Source organism: Macrobrachium nipponense, chromosome 36 (genome assembly GCF_015104395.2).
Source record: "Macrobrachium nipponense isolate FS-2020 chromosome 36, ASM1510439v2, whole genome shotgun sequence".
Classification (NCBI taxonomy): Eukaryota; Metazoa; Arthropoda; class Malacostraca; order Decapoda; family Palaemonidae; genus Macrobrachium; species Macrobrachium nipponense.
The window spans coordinates 51,007,751-51,025,250 of NC_087220.1; the positions used below are offsets into that span (position 1 = coordinate 51,007,751).

Genomic DNA, 17,500 nt, shown 5'->3' on the forward strand with positions numbered 1-17,500 from the left:
AAAAAAAATGGAATAACTAATTATATATATATATATTATCTATTCTAAAACAAAGGACTTATCAAAATTGAGAAAAAAAACAATGAAAGAGAACAGAAACAAACTCACGCTTCCGGTGGTTCAAGGCAAGTATGAAATTTGAACAGTACAAAAATGACTCCGCCAATGAAACTTAAAACAGTTAAAATTAATAATGATCATTTTGCAGACACCAAGCAACCTAAAGCGGCCTCTTTGCCCAAGCAGCAAAGAGGCGATTATATCATTAACCCCCATCCTGAGAATACATTCGACAGCGTGTTTGACATTTGGGAGCGAAATGTCTTCATTAGCGGTGCTGTTTCGACTTACGTTTGTCAACAGCTTTTAATGCGAAAGTCGGGGTACTGAATGGTAAACCTTTGATATGTACTACATGTTTTACGCATGCATACAAGCGCGCACACGTATGAAACACAAGCATAAAGGCACACAAAGCTTGGTGCTGTTTCGACTTCCGTTTGTCAACTGTTTTTAATGCGACAGTCGGGGTACTGAATGGTAAACCTCTGATATGCACATGTTTGACGCGTGCATACAAGCACGCGCATATACGCACATAAAAGCTTAAAACACTCACAAAAGGCTACACCGCCATTGTCTTGACAGACCAAAACTGCGGGTTTCTGTTGACAGAATTCTGTCGTTTCTCGACAGGATACGGGCCATTGCTTGTACGCCTTTCTTTGGGAGAGCTTTGTTGACATTTCTCTCCACCCCCTCCCCCCTCGCCCCCGTCGGTTCGGTGTTTGTTATAGATTGTTTAGTCAAGTCTCTCTCTCTCTCTCTCTCTCTCTCTCTCTCTCTCTCGGGAAACTGTGTAACGTAGCTTTACAAATTTGGTTAAGCAAATACTAAATCTCTCTCTCTCTCCTCTCTCTCGTCTCTCTCTCTCTCTCTCTCGTGAAACACTGTAATTTGGCTTTAAAAATTTGGTTGAAATCATACTAAATCTCTCTCTCTCTCTCTCTCTCTCTCTCTCTCTCTCTCTACCAGAAAGTTGTAAACAGCAACAGTGTGGAAGAGTTTAGAAGAAAGCTAGACAAAATCATTAGGACACCGCAAATGAACAGTAAAACCTGCTCCTAGAGATAAGTGAGCACACGAAGTCTCCTCTTAGGATGGACTAATAAGTCTTTGAGACATCCTAATCCTTATAACTCCTTGCAACTTGTAACTTTCCACGTGAAACGCTGTGATGGGGCTATACAGAATTGGTTACTTTAAATTTTCTGCAGATACTGAATCCAACCTTTCGGAATTTCAATTTTGAATGAGTAAGAAAAATTCCTAACATAGATGACCGTCATGTTTATATACATTCAATAAATGACTGACTTATTTACAAAGTACATCCTGCTACACCTTTGTCACAAGAGATTCCAAATTACAAAGCAAGAAAACTATAACAGGACACGAGGAAAAGCAAAGCTAAGGAAACAGTTTCGCTAAAAATGCTTACCAGCCGGCGCTTCTTGGCATCTCATTTCAAGATGGCGGCTTCTTTTTTTTTTTTTTATCTGCTAAATTATTCTGACCAAATGCGTATCGTATCTGAAGCGAATTTGGCTATTCATTTCTGAGTCAATAAACCACACAACTATTTGCTATGGTAGTTTGTTGTGAGTCTAACTAAATTTCTAATGCTTGGATTTACTGTCATTCATTTTACACTTCGATCTGTTCCTGAAGAAATGAAATCAATCAGGGATAACCTTATTTAACATTCCAATCCACGCGCTCAGCTTCCAAAAGGTTAGAGGAGTGCACAGCTGCTTCTGTGCCAAAAGCATTTTCACCGCTAGAACAGCTGCTCCAGCTTTAAGTGGGGCTCATCTGACCTTTCGAAGAGCGTAACTCCACGTCTTGACTTCTTTTTCATCCGTTTCTCTCTTCAAACTAGACGATCAGATCCTGCTGGAGTCGTTCGATAGTGCTACATACTGATTTTAGTGTGTTTGCTAATAGCAGGATTAAGGCTATATGTGGTGTGAGACAAATGCAACAGTTCTCCCATATTGGAGTTGCTGCTCAACCTTTTTTCAGCCCATGCACCCTGTCATCTCCAACTACACCTTTCCAAAATTGTCTGCCTCAAGAGGTGCATTCCAAATAGTAGGGAACAAAATACTAATACAAAAACACAAGCTGGGGAGAAAAGGCCCAGTGCGACCTCTCAGTAGAGCGGACCGATGCACGCTGGCGTTTTGTGTGGTCCTAGCGCCAGTTTGAGCCTGCCAATCTGTGGTTGCAATCCCCCAAACCCCCACCCCGGGGGAAATCTGAAATTCACCCGTTGGGGGGGAATTCCCTCTTGGTTGAGAACCACTGAACTACGGTTTTGGAATTCATAACACAATGACGTAACCTTACAAGAATAACAATAGTTATTTATTCCCCCAAACTAAGAGGTGATGATCTATTCTGGAAGCTTATTATTAAAGACGTTCATTTATTTAAAAAAAAAAAATTGTCATTTTTTAAAATTGTGGGGAACCAAAAAATATCGGAAAAATACCAGATCAAAGAGAAATTCGTATTTCTCCTAATATATGACCCTACGCTTTCATACATGGAGTAATAATTCGCGCTTACCTATCATCGGCTATGTGATTCTTTAACGTAGCTATGAGAAAATCTACTTGATGTATGTACACATACACACATACAAGCATGAATACACACACAGAGACGTACACAAATACACACACACGAAACATATATATGAGTGTGTGTGTGAATCAAACTACATATTCTGTATACGAAGGGATTTTATTCAAAGCCTTACCCTAAACAGTAACCTTGTGTTACCATAAGAAAGCATAAGGTTTCTTGGTTATACTGAGCACGTGGTGGTATTCACCTGACCATTTCTTCAGAGTAAGCTCTCTCTCTCTCTCTCTCTCTCTCTCTCTCTCTCTCTCTCTCTCTCTCTTGGAATTTCTTCAGAGCATTCTAAGGACCCGTAGTTGAACTCGACTCCAGAGAGAGAGAGAGAGATAGGAGGGGGAAGGGGGGGAAGCGCTTGCGTTAAACGTACGCTGTTTCTGTTTTGACTTCCTTTGTTCAAGCAACGAAATCCGTAATTTCCCCCCCCCCCCCTCTCTCTCTCTCTCTCTCTCTCTTCTCTCTCTCTCTCTCTCTCTCTCTCTCTCTCAGTGATATAAATATTATATATAAATTGTCTACAAATTGATTATTATCAGTTCGTTTAAATTTTCCAATTTGAACGTGATCAAACTAAAAGATTTAATATTATTATTATTATTATTATTATTATAGTAGTGTTAATTGTTCCTTCGCTATTTAACACCCAATCAAAGCGCTCCTCCTCCTCCTCTTCTTCTTATGCCCTCCTCCTCCTCCTTTCCGTCTTCTTCTTCTTCTTCTTAAGTCTTCAAGAGGAACCCAACCTTCCCAGTTCTCTTCACACACCTAATGACGCCCAAATAACACACGGTCGACGGTCCTTTGCTGGGGACCCCAAGGGTGTTTCTCACAGGTACTGAATCAACTCTCTCTCTCTCTCTCTCTCTCTCTCTCTCTCTCTCTCTGTCAGGCAGGACAGGCGCTGTATCCTTTTAAATTTCATTGTGACCTCAGGATTCTTAGTTAGTCTTTGCCTTCAATTTGTGTTTAGTCCCCAACTTCAATTTGTGGTTAGTTTTAACTTCAATTTGTGTTTAGGTTTTAACTTCAATTTGTGTTTAGTTTTAACTTCAATTTGTGTTTAGTTTTAACTTCAATTTGCGTTTAGTCCCCAACTTCAATTGAAAGTACTTGGGTAAAGTAATTTACAAGTCTCGCATGATACACTACTAATACTTCGAAAGTTGAAAAAGAAAAATGTTCGACAAAATCCGAGAGCCCTGATCAGTCAGGACAGAGAGAGAGAGAGAGAGAGAGAGAGAGAGAGAGAGAGAGAGAGAGAGAGAGAGAGAGAGAGAGAGAGAGAGAGTCTGATTCAATAAAGTCAGAGGCGGAAGGGTGTAATCTTTATACTGCCCGGGTAAGGTAGAAAAAAAGTATTAATAAAAAAATGTTAGTCTTCTAAAAAATTACGAGATATGGATCACTTTTCCAATTAGTAGAAATTACATTTTAAAAAATTACTTCCAAAATACATAATATAGTACCTCTGACGAAGAAGCCAATGTGCTTGCAAGCAATGTAAGCTTACGAAACACTTAACAACCTTTTTCAAAAGAACTCTAAGGCTATTGTATGCTTTGCTTTATAAATTTACAAAATATTTATAGCAGCTCAAAAAATAACTCTAATGCAAGCCAAAACTTAAAGCTATATGTTTTGTTATGCAAGCTTTTAAAAAAAAACTGTAACGCAAGCCAAAATAAATGCAGAAAAAGAAACATCTATCAAAATACCCCAGGATGTTGTTCTAAAAATGTTATCGATAAATCTATTACTCTAATAACTGAAACTAGTATACAGTTAGAGGTGTACAAAACACTTTTATATTCTCAATAATATAATGAAAATTTTTTTTTACCCACAAACGAATCATAAATGTTAAGATAATCTCATAAACTTCAAATCAGGAAGCACATAAGGCACTCTGATGTTGTGTTTGGCGATGAATCTAAACAAGTCTAAATTACTGCTCTAACCATAAAAAAGTAGGTCTATAAACAATGCTACTGGATCCGAACAGAAATAAAACTGCTCATGCAGACACGTTTGAAAACAATATTCTAAAAAGCGAAGCCATAGAACTCAACAGAAAATCTGGCCATGAAAATAGCCGTGAAAACAGGCGTTTCAGGGCCAGAGGCCAGAACAGCTTCAAACCTGACATTTTAGAGTTAAAAATTAAGATCTAAATACACAAAATATTAGACCCTGCAAGAGTTCGAGCGAGGATGCAATGCATTACGTCAACCAAAACAAATCGTCTTTGTATCTAATTAAGTTATTTATATCTTTATTTGCTTAATTATTCATTTATCATCTTTTTCTTATCGGATAACCTAACCGATTAATAATAATAATAATAATAATAATAATAATAATAATAATAATAATAATAATAATAATAATAATAATAATAATAATGTTCTAAAGGGTCCACAATAATACAGTGTAAAAAGTCCGTGTATAATTTTGAAGACTTTACAGAAAGCTTTCGAACCCTTCCCTGGGTTCATCTTCAGTCCAAAATTTTGGACTGAAGATGAACCCAGGGAAGGGTTCGAAAGCTTTCTGTAAAGTCTTCAAATTATACACGGACTTTTTACACTTTGTATTATTGTGGACCCTTTAGAACATTATATATACTCCCGTGATAGAGTTTTTCCCTAATAATAATAATAATAATAATAATAATAATAATAATAATAATAATAATAATAATAATAATAACAATAATAATAATAATAATAATAAATTTTATAGAATACCGTCCCACGCTACCCAGGCCTCCCACACATGGATCTACATAGGCCTACTGGGTCTTAGAAGCCTGGCGTATTGCAACACGTGCCCCAAGAGGGCCAGGGGGGGTATGGGAGAAACCTTGAACCGGAAATAAGAGGGGGGGGGGTGGGGGGGGGGGGGGGCGAGTAAACGAAAATGAGAGGAAGGAAGGGAGAAAGGGAAAAGGCTCTCCTGTAATTAAGCAGAGAAGAGAGAGAGAGAGAGAGAGAGAGAGAGAGAGAGAGAGAGAGAGAGAGAGAGGATTCCCATTGTTACGGCACAGCTTTCACTTCGAGTGGAATGGGGCAGGTATAGTTATGTGCATACCTAGGTAATTAATTACCTGAGAAATGGCGCGGGGGGAGGGGTGAGATACGGCGCATGCGCGCTGGAGGACGAGCGTCCCGTCCCGTCTCGTTCTCGGAAATGCTAATGAGACGGAACTTGAAGACGACGATGTGCATTCCCTCTCTGCCTGAATGTATACGTTTGAGTCAGAATGGTGGCTCGTAAATACACGTCACAATTCCTGTGGCTCACGTCGCAAATTCCAGAGGGTCACGTGACAAAATCCTAGATACCCACGTCACAAATTCCTAGATGCTCACGTCACAAATTCCTACGTAAATACACGTCACAATTCCAGTGGTTCACGTCACAATTCCTGTGGCTGACGTCACATATTCCTAGTGGCTAAGCGTCACAAATTCCTAGATGCTCACGTCACAAATTCCTGTGATGACACTCGCCAATTCCCATGGCTCACGTCATCATATCTCTAAGTAGCAAACCGCCTGTCATGTCACTACGTACACCTCCATACCACCTGATTGATTGACGAGAGAGAGAGAGAGAGAGAGAGAGAGAGAGAGAGAGAGAGAGAGAGAGAGAGAGACGCGCTTCTCTTTCTAAAATATAAAAATGAATAACGAATTCCTAAGCAATGGCGAAGAAGGGACGAAAATGTGACATGGGATTTCCCAGTGTCCTTGTGACTCAAACTCTCATCTCTCTCTTCTCTTCCGTCTCTCTCTCTCTCTCTCTCTCTCTCTCTCTCTCTCTCTGTGCTAGAGCAAATGGGAGCTAATGTCAAAGCCTTGACCTTGCTCGGGGTATTGATTCTAGAAGACGAAAGGGGAGGGTAGAGGGGGGAGGGGGCGGGGGGAGAGAGGCAGGACGATTGGAGCCAAGAAGGAGAGAGAGAGAGAGAGAGAGAGAGAGAGAGAGAGAGAGAGAAGAGAGTTTCCAAGCAAGATCCCCTTTAGTAAGAACCCCCCCCCTTCTCTCTCTTCTCTCCCTCGTCTCTCCTCCCTCTATCCGCTCTCCCTCTCCCTTCTCTCTCTTTTAAAAGCCCCACCCCGTTCGCTTCCGCCTTCGGAGTGGATAACCATTTTTGTTGTGTGCTAGCTGAATGATCCTCAATCAATCATTGGTCCTCCCTGGTACCATTCATGCATCTTACTTCGAGAGAGAGAGAGAGAGAGAGAGAGAGAGAGAGAGAGAGAGAGAGTCATTACCAATAGGTCAAATAAAACCTATAATATATATATATATATATATATATATATATATATGATATATATATAGAGAGAGAGAGAGAGAGAGAGAGAGAGAGAGAGACCAACAGTTGCGTACGAGCAGTTGAAAACGCATTCTATAAATATATAGAAATAATTGCACTTCTTCGCCAGTTTTAAACTGAATATCAGTTAGTCTACTTAAAAGTTATATATACCTTTCCTGTGACATTATAAAATATTCATTCATTTTTGTGTGTGACGCAATCCGAAATAAAATGTTTTTTTTTTTTAATTAAAAAGACAAAATCGATTTTAAAAACTATAATAAATTTAATTAAAAAAGTACAGCAACAGACATACTGAACACCACAGAAATATATTCAAATATATCGGTCTTCATTCAGAACATCTCTCTCTCTCTCCATGGCAACTGTCAATCAACATTCTTCGTTTATTTTTATTCGAGGGGGGTAGAGAGAAAAAAACAAAAGAATGGCTAAAAAGCGTCACGGAAGGCCACGCCCAACTGAACGAAGCCAAAGTGAGCGTGACTCAAATCGGGTGTTCCAGCGTCGGATCGGTTCAACTGGTGTTCACAAGCCGTGGCTTAAAAAAAATATAAATATATATATATCTGAATTTCAAGGGTAACGCTTTTCTTACGCATCACGACCGTCATCCTGGCGTATATGACCACAGGAATATTATGGTGATTTCGGTGGCTGTGAACCTTAAAAGTATCAGGTAAGCGAGGTCGAGTGCAATCATAGTCTCTCTCTCTCTCTCTCTCTCTCTCTCTCTCTCTCTCTCTCTAATCTCCAGCTTGATGAGCAATCCTCCATGAGCACTCTCTCTCTCTCGTTTCACTGTTTTGCGCGAGGTGGTGTGATTCTGGTGATCTATGCAAAACAATAATAATAGTGAATTTAAAATTAGGTATAGGGAATATCTATACAGACTGAATTTGTGAGAACATTAATTATAACTAAGGTATATGAGAAAAATAATCATGTGTCTGTAATTTAAATTTTAATTTAATTTCTTTAAAAAAAATCCCAAGATGAACAGTCTCTAACAGTGGTTTTTTCATACGTGACTAATTTCGAAAGCAACTAATCAGGAACCATATTACTTTTTTTTTTTTTTAACGTATACGAACAAAATCATCAACGAACAAAAGACGCCTTTTGATATGAATTTATGAAATCATAAATCGAGCCCCTTATATTTTCCGTATTATGAAACGTATAAAATATATTAAAAAAGCGAAATCTGTCATTAAGCCCAGATCTGTTTGATGTTGCTCAATTAAACCTCCTCTGGTCACAGCAGAGCAAAAAAATCATTTTAATTATACAGATAAAAACCTTTTTCATTTTTAATCAAGTTATGCAGACGGTCTAGATCCTAGATTAAATTTTGAATTATAAGTTATATATATATATATATATATATATATATATATATATATATATATATATATATATATATATATATATATATATATATAAATCGTTCCTCGAATTCTCGGTACAACTGACATTTTTCATGATTATTTCTTACTGAAAGTAATTAACAACATATTGGACCATTTAATAAAACAGGTGTATTTCCAGGGAAAAACGAGTAGAGACCACTAACATAAAAGTGTAGTCGACCTAGTTTTATTAATATTTACCAAATTTGAGTTTTCTGTAAAAGAAAACTATTGAGATGGCTTCATCTATCCGACGGCAACTTTTTTTTTTTTTTTTTTTTTTTTTTGTCCCCCCTGAGATCTAAAACAAACTACTGAGGCTAGAGGACTGCGAATTGTTATGTTAATCACCCACCCTCCAATCATCAAACACACCAAATTGCAGCTCTCTAGCCTCAGTAGTTTTTAATTTATCCTAAGTTAAAAGTTATAGGACAGGCCACCACCAGGCCGTGGCTGAAAGTTTCATGGGCCACGGCTCATACAGCATCATGCGCTGTACAGAAAACTAACCCCCTGAATGTTTTTTGCCTTTCCACATTCTTACTACAATGATTGCTGTCTTGGGGAGTTGCTTGCAAGAACACTGAGGTGAATGGCACAGTGTTTTAGAAGAGAGAGAGAGAGAGAGAGAGAGAGAGAGAGAGAGAGAGAGAGAGAGAGAAGGGGGGGGGGGGGGGGGGGGGGGGGAAAAGAGTTCAAAGTGCTGTTGCTAAGCCTTCTGTATAGGTATACGGCAATTTAGGATGAAGGCAGCGTAGAATTATTGCCTCGTCATATCTCCGGTATGGCCGAGTGTTGATTTGACTAAACCCAAAAACCCTAACATAAACGAATTATTAGATCGAGGCGTAATACTTAGAGAGGAAAAAGTTGCGTAATACTTTATAAACGAAAAAATGACACATATAAGTGCTCACAAGTGTACTACGAAGCAGAGAGGCTCAGAAAATAACAAGTAAAGTAGTCGTCACTGCAACGGGAACAATATTAAATCTTATCAAATTCAGTCACTGCAACACGTACAATAATAACTTTATAAAATAGTTACTACAACGAAATTAGCATCATTATCCGGCCCTATTCGTCTGCTTACAGCCTGCAATGATATATCTCAGTCGATAGACAAATAAATAACGACCAAAAGCAAAACAAAACATAAATCAAATGAAGGTACGAAGTCTTATCAGCGAGTGACGAGATAGAGAGAGAGAGACAGAGAGAGACTCAGCATAAACGTGGGCAAGGAGGCGTGTAATTGGAGGAGGAGGAGGAGGAGGAGGAGGAGGAGGAGGAGGAGGAGGAGGAGGAGGAAACTGAACAAGAGACCCCGCCCCCATGTCCTTGACTCTTCAACTTGACCCTGAAATATCACCCTTATAGAAATGGCAGCGTTTAACTCCGGAAAACTTTTCATGTTTTTTTTTTCGGGGAGAGAGAGAGAGAGAGGAGAGAGAGAGAGAAGAGAGATGAGAGAGAGAGAGAGAGAGGGAGTATTGTGGACGCTTCAATTATTTCTTTACACTACAAAGAATTTTGTTAGAGAATATAAAAGGACTACATGAAATCCACATCCTGCTGGTAACAAAGAACACACACACACACACACACACACACACACACACACACACACACACACACACACACACACACACACATATATATATTAAATAATATATATATATATATATATATATATATATATATATATATATATCTCATATAGTACAAAGGAAGACAACAAAGAATGAAGTGGCAGCAATAAAATAATAATAATATAATAATGGAATAATACGTTCTCCATTTGTATCAATCTTTTTCAAATGTATCTCAATAAACACCCTTAAAAAAATGTCAGAGAGAGAGGAGGAGAGAGAGAGAAGAGATGAGAGAGACAGAAGAGACCCGAGAGAGACGAGAGAGAGAGGAGAGAGAGAGAGAGAGACGTTCCCTGTTAGTTCAAATTGTCTAGATTAGAGTTTAATCTCCAGTTTTAATAAAACAATACAGTACCATTTATACTTTCTCTGCAGCTGACGTTGCTAGGAACGAAATCTCTCTCTCTCTCTCTCTCTCTCTGTAAGGTCGTAAGGTAAGGTCTCTCTCTCTCTCTCTCTCTCTCTCTCTCTCTCTCCTCTCTCTCTCTCTCTCTCTCTCTCTCTCTCATGGTAAGACAAGACTTTGAGCTTTTAAATAATATATCCCAATAAATCTTAAAAGTGCTTAGAACTTTTATCATACCTTAATCACAAATTATTAAATGCTGATAATATTAAAGGAAGAACAGATAGCAAGGATACAATTAAATTTTAAAAATTAATGACAGTTAACAGAAATTTACTAGCAAGAAAAAATTCCCAAACTCCGTATTGGTATCACAAGCAAATAATAATAATAATAATAATAATAATAATAATAATAATAATAATAATAATAATAATAATAATAATAATACAAACGTTGCCTCTAATGATGACGCAAGTCTATAGATGAAACATCAATCAAAGATATGAATGACAGCCGTCAATATCATTGATTATCTTAATTCAATTGAAAGAGGTACAAAGAGCCCCCAGAGAGAGAGAGAGAGAGAGAGAGAGAGAGAGAGAGAGAGAGAGAGAGAGAGAGAGAGGTTGCTTCTCAGTCATGCTACGTAGGTTACATGACTGATAACAAAACCCCTTAACCCTCTCTCTCTCTCTCTCTCTCTCTCTCACACACACAAACATATTTAAAGAAATATGCAATGTTCAGTCAACAAAAACCTTTTTTTTATCAGCACTGTCATATTTCCCACTCAAACACCATTTCTAAAACTTCAAACATAAAAACCCAATACTTTTCTAATTTATAAAAAAGGAAAAAAAACTTTTAACGCTTCAAAACGACCAAGGGTTTATGCCCAATTGGTTAACTGATAACCAAGGCACTTGATTTAACCAATAAGATCTCTCTAGGAACTGACTAGTCATGACTTTCAAAGATGAAATTTGCATGATCTCCTTCGAATCCTTTCTCGAGTTGTTATGCCACTTGCAAAATCACCTCTCTGCGTTCTCACGTCTGAGATGTAGAGAGAACGGGTGTCGGTTTATATCATATGATGAAAAAATTAAACGCTTCAAATTTAGAATTCAAAATTGCAGTATACAAACAATCGTCAAGATTAATTTGCAAATAATACAATATAGCTAAGATTACATTATACAGATGATATATAAAATTACAATATACTAAGTATACATTATTATATTTAAAATGACAAAATACAAAGAGCACAATATATTTCAAGTGCAATACACAGAAATATCTTATATTCAAAATTACAATAAACAAATCCTATTTATTCAAAATCACCATATACAAATAAAACAATATATTTAGAATACAATATACAATTACTTTAAAATTACAATACACAATTACAATATATCCAAAATTACAATACACCTAAAATTGCAATACACAAACACAATACATTCAAAATCACAACATACAAATCTTACAACACATCTCAAATCACAATAAACAAACAATGCCATATATTGAAAATAATAATATACAAAATTTAATCGATGACTCTCATTTGTATAACAAAAAAATAAATTAGATTCTGAACTTAATGTTTATAACGTAAGCTTTTACTACTGTTGCCATCGATAGAGACAACAATACCTATTTGTCTTACTGTCATTGTTTTCCTATCGAAACTATTCACTTTCACCGACATACGAATACATTTGTAATTAATTCAATTGCACTGCAACATGTGAGCTGGTCGTCAACGTTTCACACAAACGTTAAATGATTCGTGCAATTATCTCCTCAACAGGGATCTCTCTCTCTCTCTCTCTCTCTCTCTCTCTCTCTCTCTCTCTCTCTCTCTCTTATTCCTATAAATTTCTAAATTCTGCTTTCTCTCTCAATTCGTATAAATTTCTCTCTCTCTCTCATACCTATAAATTTCTAAATTTTCTCGCTCATTATTCCTATAAATTCTCTCTCTCTCTCTCTCTCTCTCTCTCTCTCTCTCTCTCTCTCTCTCTCTCTCTCTCTCTCCTATCTAAATTTCTAAATTATTTCGATTATGTTGTGTGTGTGTGTGGTGTGTGTGTGTGTGTGTAATTTCTCCCATCTGTCACCTCATTATGTAGTCACCTGAAGGCGTCAGACTTTCGCTATGGTTTGGTAGCAGTAATAACAAATATCTTGAAAGTATCACTCATTGATGTCGCAATACCATGGGACACCAGAGTTGAAGAGAAAGAGAGGGAAAAAATGGATAAGTATCAAGACCTGAAAAGAGAAATAAGAAGGATATGGGATATGCCAGTGGAAATTGTACCCATAGTCATAGGAGCACTAGCACGATCCCAAGATCCCTGAAAAGGAATCTGGAAAAAACTCATGCAAAAGAGTGTGATCCTAGAAACGGCGCACATAGTAAGAAGAGTGATGGACTCCTAAGGAGGCAGGATGCAACCCGGATCACCCCACACTATAAATGCCGCCCAGTCGAATTGGATGACTGTGATAAAAAAAAAAAAAAAAAAAAAAAAAAAAAACATAATAATAATTGGATCTAGTACTTGCTCAGTGTTAATGAACAACTATGACTCCATATTGAGACTATTGGAACTACTATGTATCTACTTGCACAAACGATTCTATAGATAGACACTTGTCTGCATCTACATCGACTGATCCAACTTGACACAGCCTTTAACACTGCGTGGCAGCGTGGGTGAAGTTTGAAAAAAAAGGGGGGTGGGCGGAGCCTGGGAGGAGGAAGAGACAGATTGTCAGTTGTCAAATGGCAACAGTCACATTGCCTTGATATTTACTTGTGTGCTTAATGGAATAACAAACACAATGCATATAGGTTTAAACTTGAACTTATTGCCAATAACTAGCATTTGTTATAATTTTCAAGGATTCTTGGGCTGAGGAGAGAGAGGAGAGAGGAGAGAGAGAGAGAGACGAGAGATGAGAGAGAGAGAGATGAGAGACGAAGAAGAGAGAAGAGAGAGAGAGAGATAAACCATAATTGTATAAATTAATACAAAGGACCTCTGGACTTGATTATGCTGTAATGTACCAGTTTCCTGTGAAAGTAATCGATTACTGATCACCAAAATAATTGAAGTAATCGTAATCGGCTACCAAACAAAGATGAATGTTGCTCATCACTAATATATATATATATATATATATATATATATAATATACGTAATATATATATATATATATATATATATATATATATATATATATATAGTGTTGCCATATATCAAAAATCTGTAATGTACATGAAAAAATCTGTAGAAAATCTGTACTAAACCAAAATGTAATCTGTAGAAAAATTCCGTAGCGTTTGTAATGCAATGATTTATAAAACTTCTGCATTCAGACGCAATTTCTGTGGGATATAAGAAATATAAAGAAGAGAAAAGTCAAAGCATCATCACTATATCTTCAACATCGTATATATAGTTTGTATTTGTTGGTATAGAAAACAAATATTTTTACAGTTAACCATTTTCAATTTTGAATTTTGGTAGTATTTTTCCTAACAGGATGGATAGCTGGAAATTATAAGCAGAAAGGTATTCATGGAAACAGTGGACTGAAAAAAATATTGCAAATGTATATTCTATTTTTTCTTACCATACATACTTCTAGTTCCAGCCCTTACTCTCTTCAGTAGTGGCTTTGTTACAGTAAAATTAAAGGATGATTTTCCTTTCATTAATTGCTTAGTATGAAGCAAACCTGTTAAGGTTTCAGTAGACAATCTATTTCTGGTTTTAGTTTTCATTCTGTTTATGGCAGAAAAAAAAAACACTCGACAGTAGAGAGTAATGGCATGCTCAAAAAAATTTCAGGCGACATATCCGAATAACATCAAGAATGCCTAAGGAACTAGCAAGCAAACCTCCATTCTGTGTCTATGTTCTAAACATCTAATTCTATTGAATGGACAAATGAAGTCATCAAATCTCCCAAAGATGGTATTCCTCGATCCATAACCATTTTTGGATTTAAACCCTTCAAAGACACCATTGCTGATGAATCATAAGGAAACCTTTTGTAAATCTGAGAGGCAGCTTCCATAAAACTAAAATTTTTTTTTAAATTTTGCCTAAAGTGTCCCGAGTTCTGCATCAAACTGGGTTTCATTTCTTATCACAATCCCTAATTTGATTCCAGAGGCAATGATTCTTATATATACTTACAGTACGGTAGGCTACTTATACCATGCGCTATTAAACATGGAAACATAGTAACTAATTCGAATTCTGTCACATTTTTCATTATTTACAGTCTATTTTGGGGATTATGTATAGCAAGAAAAAAATCTATAGATTTCAGACTAATCTGTAGATCTGGTAACACTAAATAATATATATGTATAGGTAGATAATGATCAAGAGACAGAGTATCTCTGTCGTTGTGAACTGTAACAATTTAAATGAGAACGGATTCCTAATGTCACATATCTGATCAATTAGATTGCCAACGCTACGATCGCTAGCCATACATATTTGATTGTGTTGCCAATATAAAGTTTTTATGTTAAATTTAGCCACAGTTGAAAAGTAACCGTAACTTCTTAATTTTTTTTTCTCAAGAAGTTTTAATTGTCTATTCAATTTTCATAATGAGACATGAGACTGCAAAAGAGACAGAGACAGAGAGAGCGGAGTGTGACGAAAGCAAGCGTCATCCGATCTGACTACCGGGTCGTGTCCCCTGTGCCAGGTAAGCGAGTTTTTAATTAAATGTTCTTCTGTGTATGGCAAATGCCATTGAAACCCGCATGGCCCACTAAACAAATTAAAATGTTTTTATATTACAGAACTTCAGAAACCCACTATGCTGTTTTTTGATACCCTGTAACTTAGCCTAATGCACTATAAAAGGTGGGTAAACGAACTGGATATAGGTACGGCAGCCGTATCCCTGATTTCGATAGATATCGGTACGGTTGTGAGTTGCGCATGCGCGAACCCTTGTTTACCGCCTCGGACATATATCAGTGACAGCAAGAAAATGACGACTGAGCAATGTGAACAATGTAATAATAGATCAGTTTTCGCCGAAAAACGCATTTTTTTTAGGTTTCAACAAGCTGAAAAAGGCAATAAACGGCTACGAAGAGTCAAACTTCCAGAAATTGTACATCCGTAGGTCACGAACGAAGAGGACATTCAAAGAAGATTTGAGGCCTATACTCGGTTTTTTCCATCTGTCCACCCGCCTGAGGTGTTTGCGTATGGTAACAATGCGTCCCGGGCTTTAGATAGTTACATTCAGCGTACATTCAACAATAATAATAATAAACTACTTCGATTATTAACGGTGTAATTCGCATACAAAGTTATATGAATAACTTTGATCACGAAGTATATAAATTACTAAAAGACTTTTTCAGTTGCAAATGTACACCCAGATATCCTTTTATTTACCCAAAACTTACACATAGCATAACTATCTAAAGCCCGGGACGCAGTGTTACCATATACATACACCACAATCGGATGGACAGATGGAAAAAAACAGAATATAGTTATAGTAAAGTAGTGCAGCAGTCAGTAGGGCGTCCAATATGGGAAACATGCTGTTAGTATAGTAGACCTGATTTGGACAATTACTTCGATTGATTAGGCCGTTTACCAGAGGATCGACTTTGGTAGTTTTCCTTACCACAATGAATACAGCAGAGCACGATTTCAATCTTCTTTGAATCTCCTCTTCGGAGCTCTTTTCAGGACCGATTCGATCGTTCGTGACCTACGGATATACAATTTCTGGAAGATTGACTCTCCGGAGACGTCTGTTTTTCGTTGAAAACTGATGTATATTACGCGGTTCAGAGGAAATTCAAAGAAGACATGAAGTACACAGATAGATTAGTTTAGTTTTATTTTTCATGTATATAGTCAAAATCTAAGTATGTTTAAGTATTATTGTGATTTTTGATATTTTCATTTACTGTCAAAATGTTTTAGTGCTTTGGTGATGACAGTATGTTTTGTTTGTTTGTTTGTATTGTGTTTTTACGTTGCATGACAGTATAGGCAAGGGAAGTTTTTAACGGCATTGGCAATCAAGCAGCAAACGACCAACGGCTTTACGTGACTCCGAACCACGTCGAGAGTGAACTTCTACCACCAGAAATACACATCTCTCACTCCTCAATGGAATGGCCGAGAATCGAACCCGCGACCACCGAGGTGGAACGTTAATACCATACCAACCACGCCGCTGAGGCGCTGAGGACAGTATCGGTGCTTGACTTTGACATTTTGAATTGAACATCTTCAGCGAAACAATTCAGTTCGACTATTATTACTACTGTCGCTGATCAAAGTTATTCATATATATGAATAACTTTGATCACGAAGTATATAAAACGTGATGCTAAGTATAAATAAATAAAGGTTTTTGCCACGGAGGAAAAATTGAAAGGCGAGAGAGCCAAGAACTTTCGGTCTAGCACGACCCTTTACTTAGGCACAACTGATCATACAAAACAAAAACATAGTAAAAGTAAGCTTAATATCCAAACTGACATTACAAGATTAGCAATAATGTCGATTTCATTCTACAGAAACGAGGAAACGCCTGAGGGCAAGATTAGCGATTTTTAGGCAGACACACCTGGGAGGAGCACACACGTGGTCAACAGACGATTCATCCTGAAAACAATACATTTTTAAAAAAACAAGGAGGCATATCCGACTTAGTACCATGAAATTTACAAAAATGTTCCAAAAAATGAGTGAAAATACGAAAATAGGATATAAATATAGTGAGCAAGAGAGAGAGAGAGAGATAATAACTACATACATGTGGGACTAATTAATTAGTAGTTCATTTAGTTTAAGGTCCTTCATAAACATTTTACAAATATATGGGTCCAAATGGTACAATCCCAGACTAAGATTTTGGTTGTTTTTATTAGTGATTTGTATAATTGCTGATTCCAGTAAATTTCTTGAAATATAATCATTAGATCTAGCAATTA

At 37.0% G+C, this 17,500-nt stretch overlaps 1 protein-coding gene across 4 annotated transcripts in view; it reads right to left on the reverse strand.

Moving 5' to 3' along the window:
• The window catches only part of LOC135203641 (protein brunelleschi-like), a 204,698-nt gene that overhangs the window by 49,868 nt on the left and 137,330 nt on the right, over positions 1-17,500 (reverse strand). The window lies entirely within an intron of this gene.